The sequence below is a fragment of the Ixodes scapularis genome, unplaced genomic scaffold, assembly GCF_016920785.2.
Source record: "Ixodes scapularis isolate PalLabHiFi unplaced genomic scaffold, ASM1692078v2 PGA_scaffold9__187_contigs__length_104089568, whole genome shotgun sequence".
Taxonomy (NCBI): domain Eukaryota; kingdom Metazoa; phylum Arthropoda; class Arachnida; order Ixodida; family Ixodidae; genus Ixodes; species Ixodes scapularis.
In genome coordinates this window covers 95,241,452-95,253,152 of record NW_024609884.1, presented here as the reverse complement: position 1 = coordinate 95,253,152, position 11,701 = coordinate 95,241,452, and positions in this window count along the sequence as shown.

Genomic DNA, 11,701 nt, shown 5'->3' with positions numbered 1-11,701 from the left:
TCCAGTTGTTCGCTGCAGTTCAACCACGTCAAAGAGAACTTCTTGAATGTCATCTGAAGAATCTACGAACCGCAGACAAAGCGCAAGAAATTCACGGTTTGATTATGGCTCTGTTACCTCGTCCGCCATAATTGAAAACACCCTCTCCTGACTTCGAACTTGCGATGCAATTTTTTCTTGAACTAGATTTTTTATGACGCCAATAACGTCGTTTTGCGTGGTTTTAGACGTCAGTGTTGCGTTTCGCGGCGCTCCCTCGAGGTGTTGTTTCAGCAGAGGATCGTGACTAGCAAGAAGAGTCAAAATTGCTAAGAAGTTGCCTTTGTTCGCAGAATCGCTTGAAAAGTCGTCCCGGTGGCCTCTAAGAGCGATTGATTGCTTGCCACAGAGAACTGTTTCTACGATATACTTCAGGATATGCAAGTTTTTCTCGTATAGTTCTTGGCTTGCCTTGGAGATGATAGCAGGGATCGTTTTAGCTGGGCTCTCTAGCGCTGATTTGAAGATGCTTGCCTGGAGCATTGCGTCCCTATGACCCACGCAGGTCTCATGAGAGTTGAGTGATCCTTCCTTCCCACACGCCTTTGACAGGTTTGTCATAGGCGTCTTCACAAAGATGTTAGGGTTGTAAGAGGAGCGTTGTGTCTTTGGAGGAAGTAAGGTGCAGACCTTGCAGAACCCGCCGTTCAAGTGTTTGCTATAAACCAGCCAACTGTGCTTTTCTAGCCAGCTTCTTTGAAAGGTAAGACGTTTTTGTTGGTTTACTTTCCCCTTTTTCAGCACTTGCGTCAGCAGTTGCAATCTTTGGGGCGGAACAAACGGATCCTTTAGGAATTGCAAACGTTGATCATCTGACATCACCTTCAGGTCGAGGGTCCCGTCAACGATGAATCCGAGGTCCCGGTCTGCTTGAGGTGGCGATAGCTTGTCGGTATCCAAGGCAGGGTCTACCGAAGTGCCGGCAACCGCAGGACATTGGTCGGGGCACAGTTGAGTCGCGCCATTGAGCTCCGTGGGTATATCTGCTTCGTCCGTCTTCGCTGTAAATGAAAATTAAAAAAAAAAAGTAACACGAAAAAAATAAATATATATGAGTATATTATTACATATAAATATATTCTGAGAATATTTCGAACATATCCATAAAATGTGTAAAGATTGACTCATTTCTCAGATTATATAGTAGCAAAAGAACCAGTACATTTTTACCCTACTTATTGTGTTCTGGTCGCTAAAATTGACAAATTGGCTCTGTATTTTAGGTGAGGATCGATTTGAAGGAATTCTACGCGACCCAGGATCAGTTTAGGTGCAGTTTAAAAAGAAATGCACGGTGAAACACAAGGCATATGTTTCATGAGTTTTAATTGTTGAATTACTTTGCGCCAATCTCGTCACTGCGACAGGTTTACAATACAATACGTTTACAATACAAGATAAAAAAAAAAAAAAATTCTGAGCTGCCATTACGTACACGCAGTCTCTAGAGTGCCGTCCGACGGCGCTCTTGAGGAGCGTTTAAGTGCCGTCCGACGGCACTTTAAGCCCGCATTAGAGTGCTGTCCTAGCCAGCAAATACTGTCATTTAGATAAGAATGTCTTGCTCTTGGCACTTTGTGGCCGAAATTAGTATGCTTACTTTCGCTGTACTTTTTGTTTGCGTGTGTTAAATTCGCTAATCATGTGTTTACTCAGATTCCACAAAACTTTTCTCATAAAGAATATCTTAAAACCAAAGAATGACATCCCCGACTCGTTTCACTAGCGTAATGGTCAGTATGTCTGGCTAGTGCTCTATGGTCTCAAAAATATTTAGGTTCAATACGCGTGCCATAGAATTCTTTTTGTGAAGTTTGTTGGTGCTGCTGGAAAACGTGAGATTTAAACTAAGATTTATTTTAACTGAAAATCGCAAATTCGAGAGTGCCACCTCGGCAAACTTGAGTAGGTAGCGCACCTGAATCGCGCAGGCATAAACGAAAGCATGCTGCTCCCTCCTGTATTGTTTGTCTCCCTCGCGCTTTATCTTAGAACAAATTGTCGGCGAGCGGCAGGTGGAACAGATATCAGAATAAGCGTGAGTTGTGCTTAGCACTTTCGGACGGCACTTCAATGCTCCGCAAGAAGGCCGTCAGACGGCACTCTAGACAGCGTTACATATAAGCATTTACGAACTTACGTTTCACGTGCAGATACATAAACCAAGTGGTTGTATACTTACCAAATGAAGTTTCAGATGTGCGTTGCCGCTTACCGCTCATTCACACTGGAAGCGGATCCGCGTTCGCAAAGCGGTTGCGAACGCGGTTGTATAACGATCCAGTACAATTGCACGCGCCCTCGATGACATCAAGCGCGCGTGTAATTGCACTGAATCTTTATACAACCGCGTTTGCAACCGCTTTGCGAACGCGGATCCGCTTCCAGTGTAAATGAGCGGTTAGAGAGTACATCATCATCGGCCTTCTTCCAAAATTCTGACAGCCGCTTTTGCTTCTTTGACATTGCGGAACCCACTCTATGCGCGGACGAGTGCAGCCGTTCTATTGCCTTTACAACTAGAGAAGGACCACGCCAGTGAGCATATCGTTAAAGCGCTGGCGATACACAACCTAGCAGCGGCGCTCACGCCTTCAGTCGATACACGTGCCCATAGACTGCGCAAGTTGTCCTCCACGGCCTCTTCCTTCTTTTCTCGTTTCTTTTCCCGCTCCAACATGCACTGGAGCATTGATTTAGATTTAGATTTAGACTCGAACAAGGTGCCGTGACAGGAGTGGAGTTAGCGCATCTTCTGCCGAAGGTCCTTCAGTAGGGATTTCTTGAGTCATTGTTTGTTGGCATTCAATGCCCGCTACTAACTGTCTCTCTTAACGTACACAGTACACCCAGCCGGCAAAGCTGGGTCACAGTCCCTTTCAGCATGGGCCTGGCGTTAGTTGTCTTGAAATAGTGGGATGACTCACGCAGTGAAGTTCAACACATATTCGAATGCGTCTGCGGCTGCGCCCGTAATATTGCACGGCTCAAGGATACGTCATCAGCCGACGTGAACGTGACCCGCTTCTCCGGTGATCCGAAACCCAGGAAGGAGGCCAGACGTGGCCTCGCTGTGCCGACCCAGACCTCGTACACCTGCGACTCTTCTCGAGCGCGCTGTTTCTCGAGGAGCTCGCACCTGTGCCGGCCAATATCAGGTCGCAATCCACGACGTCTCTGCTTTAATGAGGCGAAACTTGAGGACTGCAATCCATGCGTCGGTGGCGGAGGGTCGGTAGCGCTTCGGTTAAACTTGTGGCGTGCAAAGCCCTTGTGAGATCAACACTAGAGTATTTATTCGAGGTTTGGGATCGATAGCAGGCCTTTCTCTCAGATGAGCTTGTAAAAAAATCACTCATGGCGCGTACCTTTCTTTTTTTTTTTCTTTATTTCAGAACCACGACATTGGTTACGGCGTTGAAAAAGAAAGGAGACATGCAGCTCTAAAAATGAAAAAAATCTGCCAGAGGCTAAAACTTTGTTTTTTTCATATTTATATTGATCTTCGGAATATCGAGGGCTCTAAGTATGTAGAGCCGAAATGCCATCGTTCAGAGCGCTTGCATTACCCGAAAGTGCTTACTCAAATTCATGTCCGAATGAACATATTTAATCAAGCATTCGTTCTACGGGCTATTGATTTATGGAATAAGCTTTCCGGGGATGTTGCTGTCGAGACTGTTTCAAAATTGGAAAATGCTTTGTCCTAAACTAAATCTTAAAAAAAAAAAAAAAAGTTAAGGGGGGAGGGGGTCAGGACATCCTGACCCCCCCCCCCCCTCCCCCCCCGCCCCCCCCCCTTGAATCCGCCCCTGGATATATAGTACAGATCCATGGAGAACACCTTTAGATCTTGGTCACGATGTTCTTCTAAAAAGTTGAAAACTTCATAGGAGCTGCGGATCAGGTATGGATCATCAGTGTTAAGTAGGTTTAGCCGTCAAAAAAGTCAAATTGGACGTTTAGTGTTTATACAGTGTAAGGTTGGTCTGCCAGGATGAGGCTACACTGGTTTACACTGTAGATGAGCAATTTTGCCAGTGCAGTACGACTGCTAACCTGGGGTCTTTAACGTGCTCACGCAGTAGTGATACACGACCGCACGCCGGTACGATGCTCATCCAGATCGAAACGGGCAGGGATGGGGCTCGAACCCAGGATCCCTGGGTTCTGCAGCGCAAGCTTTCGCTCCACGCGCGTCGAGCTGGGTGCGCGCTGCAGCCCACTCGGCCACCGATCCCCTTTTTTTTTATCTTTATTACAGCATACACAGCACAAACACGTTCAGGCTAAGCGTACAGTCTTTTGATTAACACATATCAATTAATACGTTGGGGGCTCTTTAGGAGTCTCTCACACATCCCAACCCACTCAGGAACAGTATTCTGATGTGCATAGGTACTACGCATTTCAGTCACAAATTCTATAAAGTATGCCTCAACCGGTCGCGGGTTAAGGTCCGCATGCCTCACCGCCATGCGCGAACACCAGATGCTGTACAGGCCAATTAACATTATAAGGTCGTACGGTACAAGTTCCTGTGAAGCAATCGGAAGAAAACGGATCGAATGTGCTGTTATTTTTAGGTCTTTTTTTAAGGTTCTCTGCAACACGTCCCAAAATAACAGGGCATCCCAACAGAAAATAAACACGTGCTCTATAGTTTCGGGAGCTTTACACAGCAAGCAATTAGTGGTCCAAGGAACAAAAATACCTTTCTCGTGAAGCCACTCTTTCACGGGGAGCGTCGAGGTATGAAGTTTGAAAAAAAAGCTTTTGGCATGTGGCTGGATTGCCATTCTCTTGACGCGACAAAGAACATCCTGACCGGTTTCCTGGTTGTACAGTGCACGATACAAAGGCTCCGGGAAAATGGTGTCATACAGGGCGTTGGACAAAGATTTTCTAGTTATGCAAGACAAATATTCTCTGGAATAGCGCACCGCCAAAAAACGGTATGTTTCAACGACCTCCTTTAGAAATCCAACAATTCTTGTTGACTGCTCGCCATAACTCGAGACCAAAAAGGAAGGCAAGTGCCCGGCCAGTTTCGTCTGAAACACCGCGCGCATGAAAGGCTGTTCAGTATCCCGTAGAAAAATGAATCGCGACACAAGCTGCCGGACAAACAAATGCGATAAACCTAATCCACCTAAAGGAATACGGCGGAAGAGGTTATTTCTTCTCATTGGCTCCCAGTTTGATTTCCAGATAAATGTGGCACATATTCTATGAACTTTCCTCATTACACTTTGAGCACAATGCAACACCTGAAACACATACATGAGCCTAGCAAGAAGAAATATGTTGCAGGCCGTTGCTCTAGCAAAAATTGATAAGTCGCGGTTTGGCCACCGTGATACCCGCTTTTTTAATTCAGCTGTGGCTTCGGACCAGTAAACACTTGGGTTACGCATGTGCTGGAGCGGTACACCGAGGTACTTCGTAGGTGTTGAGCTCCACTTGATCCCTTCAAACTCTGAGGGCTTTGTGGCCCATGTACCGTGCCAAAAGCCTGCGCATTTTTCTAAATTTACAGCCGCACCGGTAATTTCGCAAAAGTGTTTAACTAAATCAATAACGCTGCTTACACTTTTTTTGTCTTTGCAAAAAACTGCTACATCATCAGCATAAGCCAATACCTTGACTTCTATGGAGTTAAGCGTAAATCCATGAAAGTTTCTGTTGTTAGCAACGCTCAAGCAGAGAGGCTCAAGATAAAGCGCCAATAATAAAGGCGAGAGTGGGCAACCCTGACGTACTGAGGACATTACAGGGATGCTGCAAGTTACGCTACGGTTTACAATTAGTCGCGTAGAACAGCCACTATATGCCATTCGTACGCCTTCATAAATAACATCTCCAATGTTGATGTGCCGCAAAATGGCCCAAAGAAATTTATGGCGTACGCGATCAAATGCCTTTTCTAAATCAATCTGAAGCATGGCAATCTGATTTTCTTCTTCTGTACAACATTCTAAAATGCTTCTGGCTACGTGAACGTTCGTTTGGATCGTCCTGCCCTTTATGCCACACGTTTGGTGGTCACCCACCAATTCGCAAATTACGTGCTGTAGCCTTCCATTGAGTATTTTGGCTAATATCTTATAATCTACATTACATAGACTTATTGGTCGATAACCTTCTACACGTCGTAGCTTGTCGGCGTCCTTTGATTTTGGAACTAGCACAGTGTGCGTTCTAGAAAAAGATAGCGGTAATGATTTTCTTTTATAAGATTCCTCTATGACAGCGAGAAGAATGGGAGCGAGTGCTTTTCTGAATTTCTTGTAAAAGCTTGAACAAATCCCGTCTGGGCCTGGAGTTTTACCACCGGGCAGGTCGCCTATTGCCTTTTCGACTTCCTCCAGGCTTATGGGTCCCTCCAGCCATTCCCTTGTCTCGTCATCTATTCTCGGCATAAAGGACAGCAGTTCGTCAATTTTGTCTTCTTGTCGTTCTGGTGTGAGCTCGAAAAGTCGTCGATAATGGTCCGCAAAGGCATCCTCAATGCTTGCTCTGTCTGTAGCTATAGTACCATTTCTCTCTATTTCGAGGATTTCTTTAGACAAAGCATACTTTCTTTCTGCTATCAAGGCCTGTTTAGTGGGTTGCTCACCACAGAGAAACCGCTGTATCCTCGAGCGTATTACAGCGCCCTCGTATCGCTCTTTCTGGAATTTCTCGAGACGTGATTTGACATTTGCGATATCCTTTGTTCCCCAACCAGGGCATTCACATTCAGCTTCGCACAAGGTGCGTAAATCCTTCTGCAGTTTTCGTTCTTCTGCCCGAGCGTAGAACTTCAGTGTGCTTGATCTCTCGACTGCTGACATTTTTACTTGCTCTTTGAACCGCTCCCATCGTTCCAATGGACATGTCTCATTCTGCTCTGTTATTTTCCTTAACAGGTCATCTACTGTAGCTACAAATGTTTTGTCTTTAAGCAGACTGGTGTTCAGCTTCCACAACCGCCAATTAAACTTTGCCTTGGGAATTTTGTTTTCACCAATTGCGACCTTTACGAGGCAGTGGTCACTAAAAACACTGGTTTTACACAATAAGAGCTAATGTTATGTACAATGTCAGCAGAAACATAAACACGATCAAGGCGTGCGTGCGAAGATTCTTGAAAGTGCGTAAATTGATTTTTTTTAGTTCCCCTCGATATGTGGAAAACATCTTCCATATTGTTTTCTGCTATTATTTCACTCAGACGATTTGCACTAGCATCGTTATTACGCGTTATTGGAAATCTATCACCTGCATTGCATACACAATTATAATCTCCGAGAAATATAGTGGTCCGATTTGATTTGATGTAGTGTGACATATCGTGGAAGAACAAGGTTCGCTCACTGGCTTTACACGGGGCATAGACCGGCCACCGATCCCCCCCTAGGTTTAGCCGTGTTTACAGAAATAAGGCAACAATTTTTTTTTTTTTTTTGGGCAAGCACCACAACCAGTTCACAAGGGAAATTATCGAGGCAGAGAACATTGCGAAACATAACGGCAGATGTGTTAGTACTCTGTCTTTAACCTTGTCACAAAAAGAATGAGACTACCTAGCCTTACATTAATTTAAATTTAGTTCACTATTTAAAATCGAAAGAAAAAAAAAAAAGACCGGTTATTCTCCCTGGCTCTTGCATATGATACAAATAGAAGAAGAGAAAGTGTAAATATGCAGAGTTGTCAGTCAGTGTTGAGTAAGTGTCTCTTTCTTTTGTGTGTATGTTGACTCGAGTGACTGTTCTCCGGGTGCGCTGTTCCCTGTACATCATGAGCAACCAACTCGCCCGAACCTCTGTGTTAACAAGTTTCATTTCTAGTACAGCGGGCCTTTTTAAGCATCACCCCTTGAGCCCCGACGTTCTGGTCATCTTAATAGCCATCTGCGTGTGTCAAGCAAGGAGTTTCGGGTATTGTCTACGAGTACACATGCTGTCTCCGGAGGTCAAGGTCTTATTCGGAAACTTCACACCATCCATAGTTCATGGAAAGCGAATTTGCAAAATCCTTCAAGCCGAGTGGCATCGTCAAACACGGCACTACCGGAACTACCTATTTTTGCAGCTGCGTAAAAACCCGACAAATCCCTTCTGCAGAAGGGCTAGGCGAGGAATCGCCTCCCTCACAGAGAGAACGACAGACCATCTGTGCAGACTCACTTTGTGGCATCTCCGTAAGAACAGACCAAGGGAAGAACAGGCGTTGAATAACCCCGTATGCACAATAGGAGACATCCATATACCAAACACAGTATAGCAAGTTCTCAGCCTGGGCCCTAAGTTTGCGGTGGAACCTAAGAAGACGGCACCGGAGTTACTTTCCCTTGTGAGGGAAGTCTCGAGGCGAGCTCCAGAGACCGAAATGGATCGCTGAACCTCTGAAGGTGTAGACATGCTTATGCGGTACAAACCGCCATCTACTCTTTGCCCATCAAGAGAGTAGAAACGTACCTGAAAGAGAATTCATTATATCTTCTGCCCGCTGACAAAGAAGGAGGTTTTGTCCTCATGCATACGGACACGTTTGGAGAAAAAAGCATTAACAGCAGTCGAATCCGTTTTCAGCAAGCACTCTGAGATCTATGTTTGTGAGGGTAAAAGCGCTAAAAACAACGGACGAGTAAACGAAACGAACAACACATAGCGATCTCTCTTGTTCGTTTCTTTTACTCGTCCGCTGTTTTTAACGCTTTTACCCTCATAAACATGGATCACCAACTAGCCCAAGTGCATACCCTTCTACTCCGAGATCTCCCTCGAAAAAGTTAAAAGGGAAGCAAAACAATTTTGTCACTTGAACGATTTAAAACAACTCTGCTCCTACATCGATCGCAGTAAAAATCTGAGTCTAGAATTATTTTTGAGCGCCAAAACTCACAAAGCGGATTGCCCCCTCCGGGTTATCGTTTCTGAAAGGGGAACATGGCAAAAATCTGTTGCCTTATTTCTGCAAACACGGCTAAACCTACATAACATTGATGATTTATACCTGATCTGCAGCTCCTATGAAGTTTTCAACTTTTTAGAAGAGCATCGTGACCAAGACCTAAAGGTGCTCTCCATCGACATTAAGGATCTGTACTATTCCTTGCCCCACGACTGCCTCCTAAGGTACATAGAGGACAGCATAGACACCTTCGGTGGTATAGCCTTTCAAAATGCGTCGATCTTATCCCAAAGCAAGGTTTTGACCTTGATTAACATCTACCTCAAGTCGACCTTTGCTAGCTGGGATTATCAACCATACCCTCAGAAGAGAGGTGTCTGCATCGGGTCCTGCATTGCCCCTGTCCTTAGCGATCTCTATCTAGCGCACAACGACAGGAAGCTAAAAGAATCATTAGACACCTCCAAAGTTAAAAGAGTGTTCCGGTACGTCGACGATTATTTAATTGTTCTGGCTTCCCACGATCGCAACTTCACCAGCATGGTTGCTGACGTCCTCGACAGTTTTAAATTGTGCACGAGTCCTTTGGAAATCACCCATGAACTTCCAAACGAGCGCTCTTTAAGATTCCTGGATCTCAGACTCTTCATGTTACCCTACCATTCATGCTGGTCGTATGAGCCCAGGGGAAAAAAAACCGCTCTTACCATTCAACTCGGCCCATTCAAAACTTGTTAAAAGAAGCATCGTGCGGTTATGCCTCAAAAACTCGCTCATAAAATCCTGCTCGCATTCCATTCCAGCGAGCTTTGACGGGCACGCTCGCCTTTTTCGCATGCAGCGCCATTGTGGACAACGAACGAACTTCTTAACAGTGAAAAATGATTAAAACGCAAAACATTTGCGCTGAAACGACACTTTATTGTGGCTTGCGGTTCAAATAACAGGGAGGGTAACACCAGTTGGAACGGCATAGCAAGACCCATCTGCCAACCGTTTCTGAATCAAAAGATTTACTTTTCTGGTCGCAAAAGAGTGCACGCCCTCAAATACCAAGCTATCATGTGCCCCAGTGGAATCATCTGCGAACTCGACGGGCCATTCCCCGGTCACAGGCACGACGTTGGTAGGTGTAGCTTGCTTTTAGCCCATCCTGTAGCTGAAGCAGCAGCACAGTTATATAGAGTTTTATGACCGGGGGTCCCAAAGCTTTGGGGCCCCAAAGAAATAGGGGCTCAGCACTGCGCATGCGTAGAACCCAAACTCCGTTTGGGGTTTTGGGTTGGCTCGCGCCCCCAACGTGAAATTCAAGAAATAGCGTGGGGCCCCCAATTGCTTGGGGCCGGGTTGTATCGGCAAACATGGCGGCGCCCTTTCCGCTCGCTTCGGTGCAAATTCGTCATGGTCGCTGCAGTATTAGACAATTTCATTGTCAATGAATAGTGCAACCGGCTTTCGCTTTGATTAATCTCGCTCAAGTCACAAAGAATGAGCGGTGGGCTCGCCCCATTTTAAAGATCGTACCTGATTCTGGCCGTTCCTAAGCCTAAACATACGTCGTAACTGTTGACATGGTGACGTATTGCTACTCCGTGGCTAAAAGCTCGTTCACACAGACCTGTCCTTTTTTTTTTTTTTTTTTACGTAACTTTACGAAAAGTCACCGGGAAATCTGTGCTTTGTATTAAACTGTGCCAGCAGCAGGTCGACCCGGTCGCGGATGGCCCGCGTGGCGAAATTTCTTCCGATTGCTTCGGAGACCCTTTCGGCAATTGAAGTCCATCTCCTGGAATCTTGGAATGGGTTAGTGGCGTACACTTCGCGTAGCACATAAATGTCATCGTCGATCAAGAAGCGAACGCGCGCGGGAGCCTTCTCTTCCGTCATATTCTCCTGGCCTTTGATCGGCCTCGACTCGTTCGGCCATCCCGCTTCGGGTGTAGCCGAAACAATCCAATCCGTAGCGCTCTAATTTGGCGCTTGTTCTCGTAGTAACATAGAGAGTTGAGCTAGCTGGTTTTTAGAAGACATACCTAAAACAGCCCACAAGCAAAGGAGGAAGATAACAAAACACAGGAAGGGGCGCTGACTGCCAACTTATGTATTGTGAAAGAAAGAGAAAGAGGAAGCTTCAGATATGAAGACCACGTTGTTGTTTTTCTTCTTTTTTATCATCTTTTTTTTCGTCGTGACCTTATAATGTCAGTTTTCTCCTTTTCTACTGCAACTTAGTAATTTATATGTTTTTATTCTTTCTTCTTTATACCTTGTGTGTGCGCGTGGGCTTCATGTCTGAAGCTTCCTCTTTCTCTTGCTTTCACAATTCATAAGTTGGGAGTCAGCGCTCTTTCCTGTGTTCTATTTTCTTCCTCCTTTGCTTGCGCGCTGTTTTAGGTATGGCTCGTTCTCTAATTTTTTGGGCGTTCGTGTGCGCTTTGACCATATGCAGCCGAAGATTTTGCCCTTCAACTATGCCGAGACTGAGACGAACGCGAGCGCGCATACTCTGCGAGCAGCTGCACTATTTAGATCTGAGCTGGAGCGACTGTGAAGCCTTGAAATACTTGTTTTCAAGATTCAGGTATCGTGCCACGAACGAAATCTACTCGGAGCCACGGAGTACGTTGCCATGTCAACGGTTACCGCGTATGTTTAGGCTTAGAAACGGCCAGAATCGGGGACGATCTTTAAGATGGGGCGAGCTCACCGCTCATTATTTGTGATTTGAGCCAGATAAAGCAAGGCGAAAGCCGGTTGCACT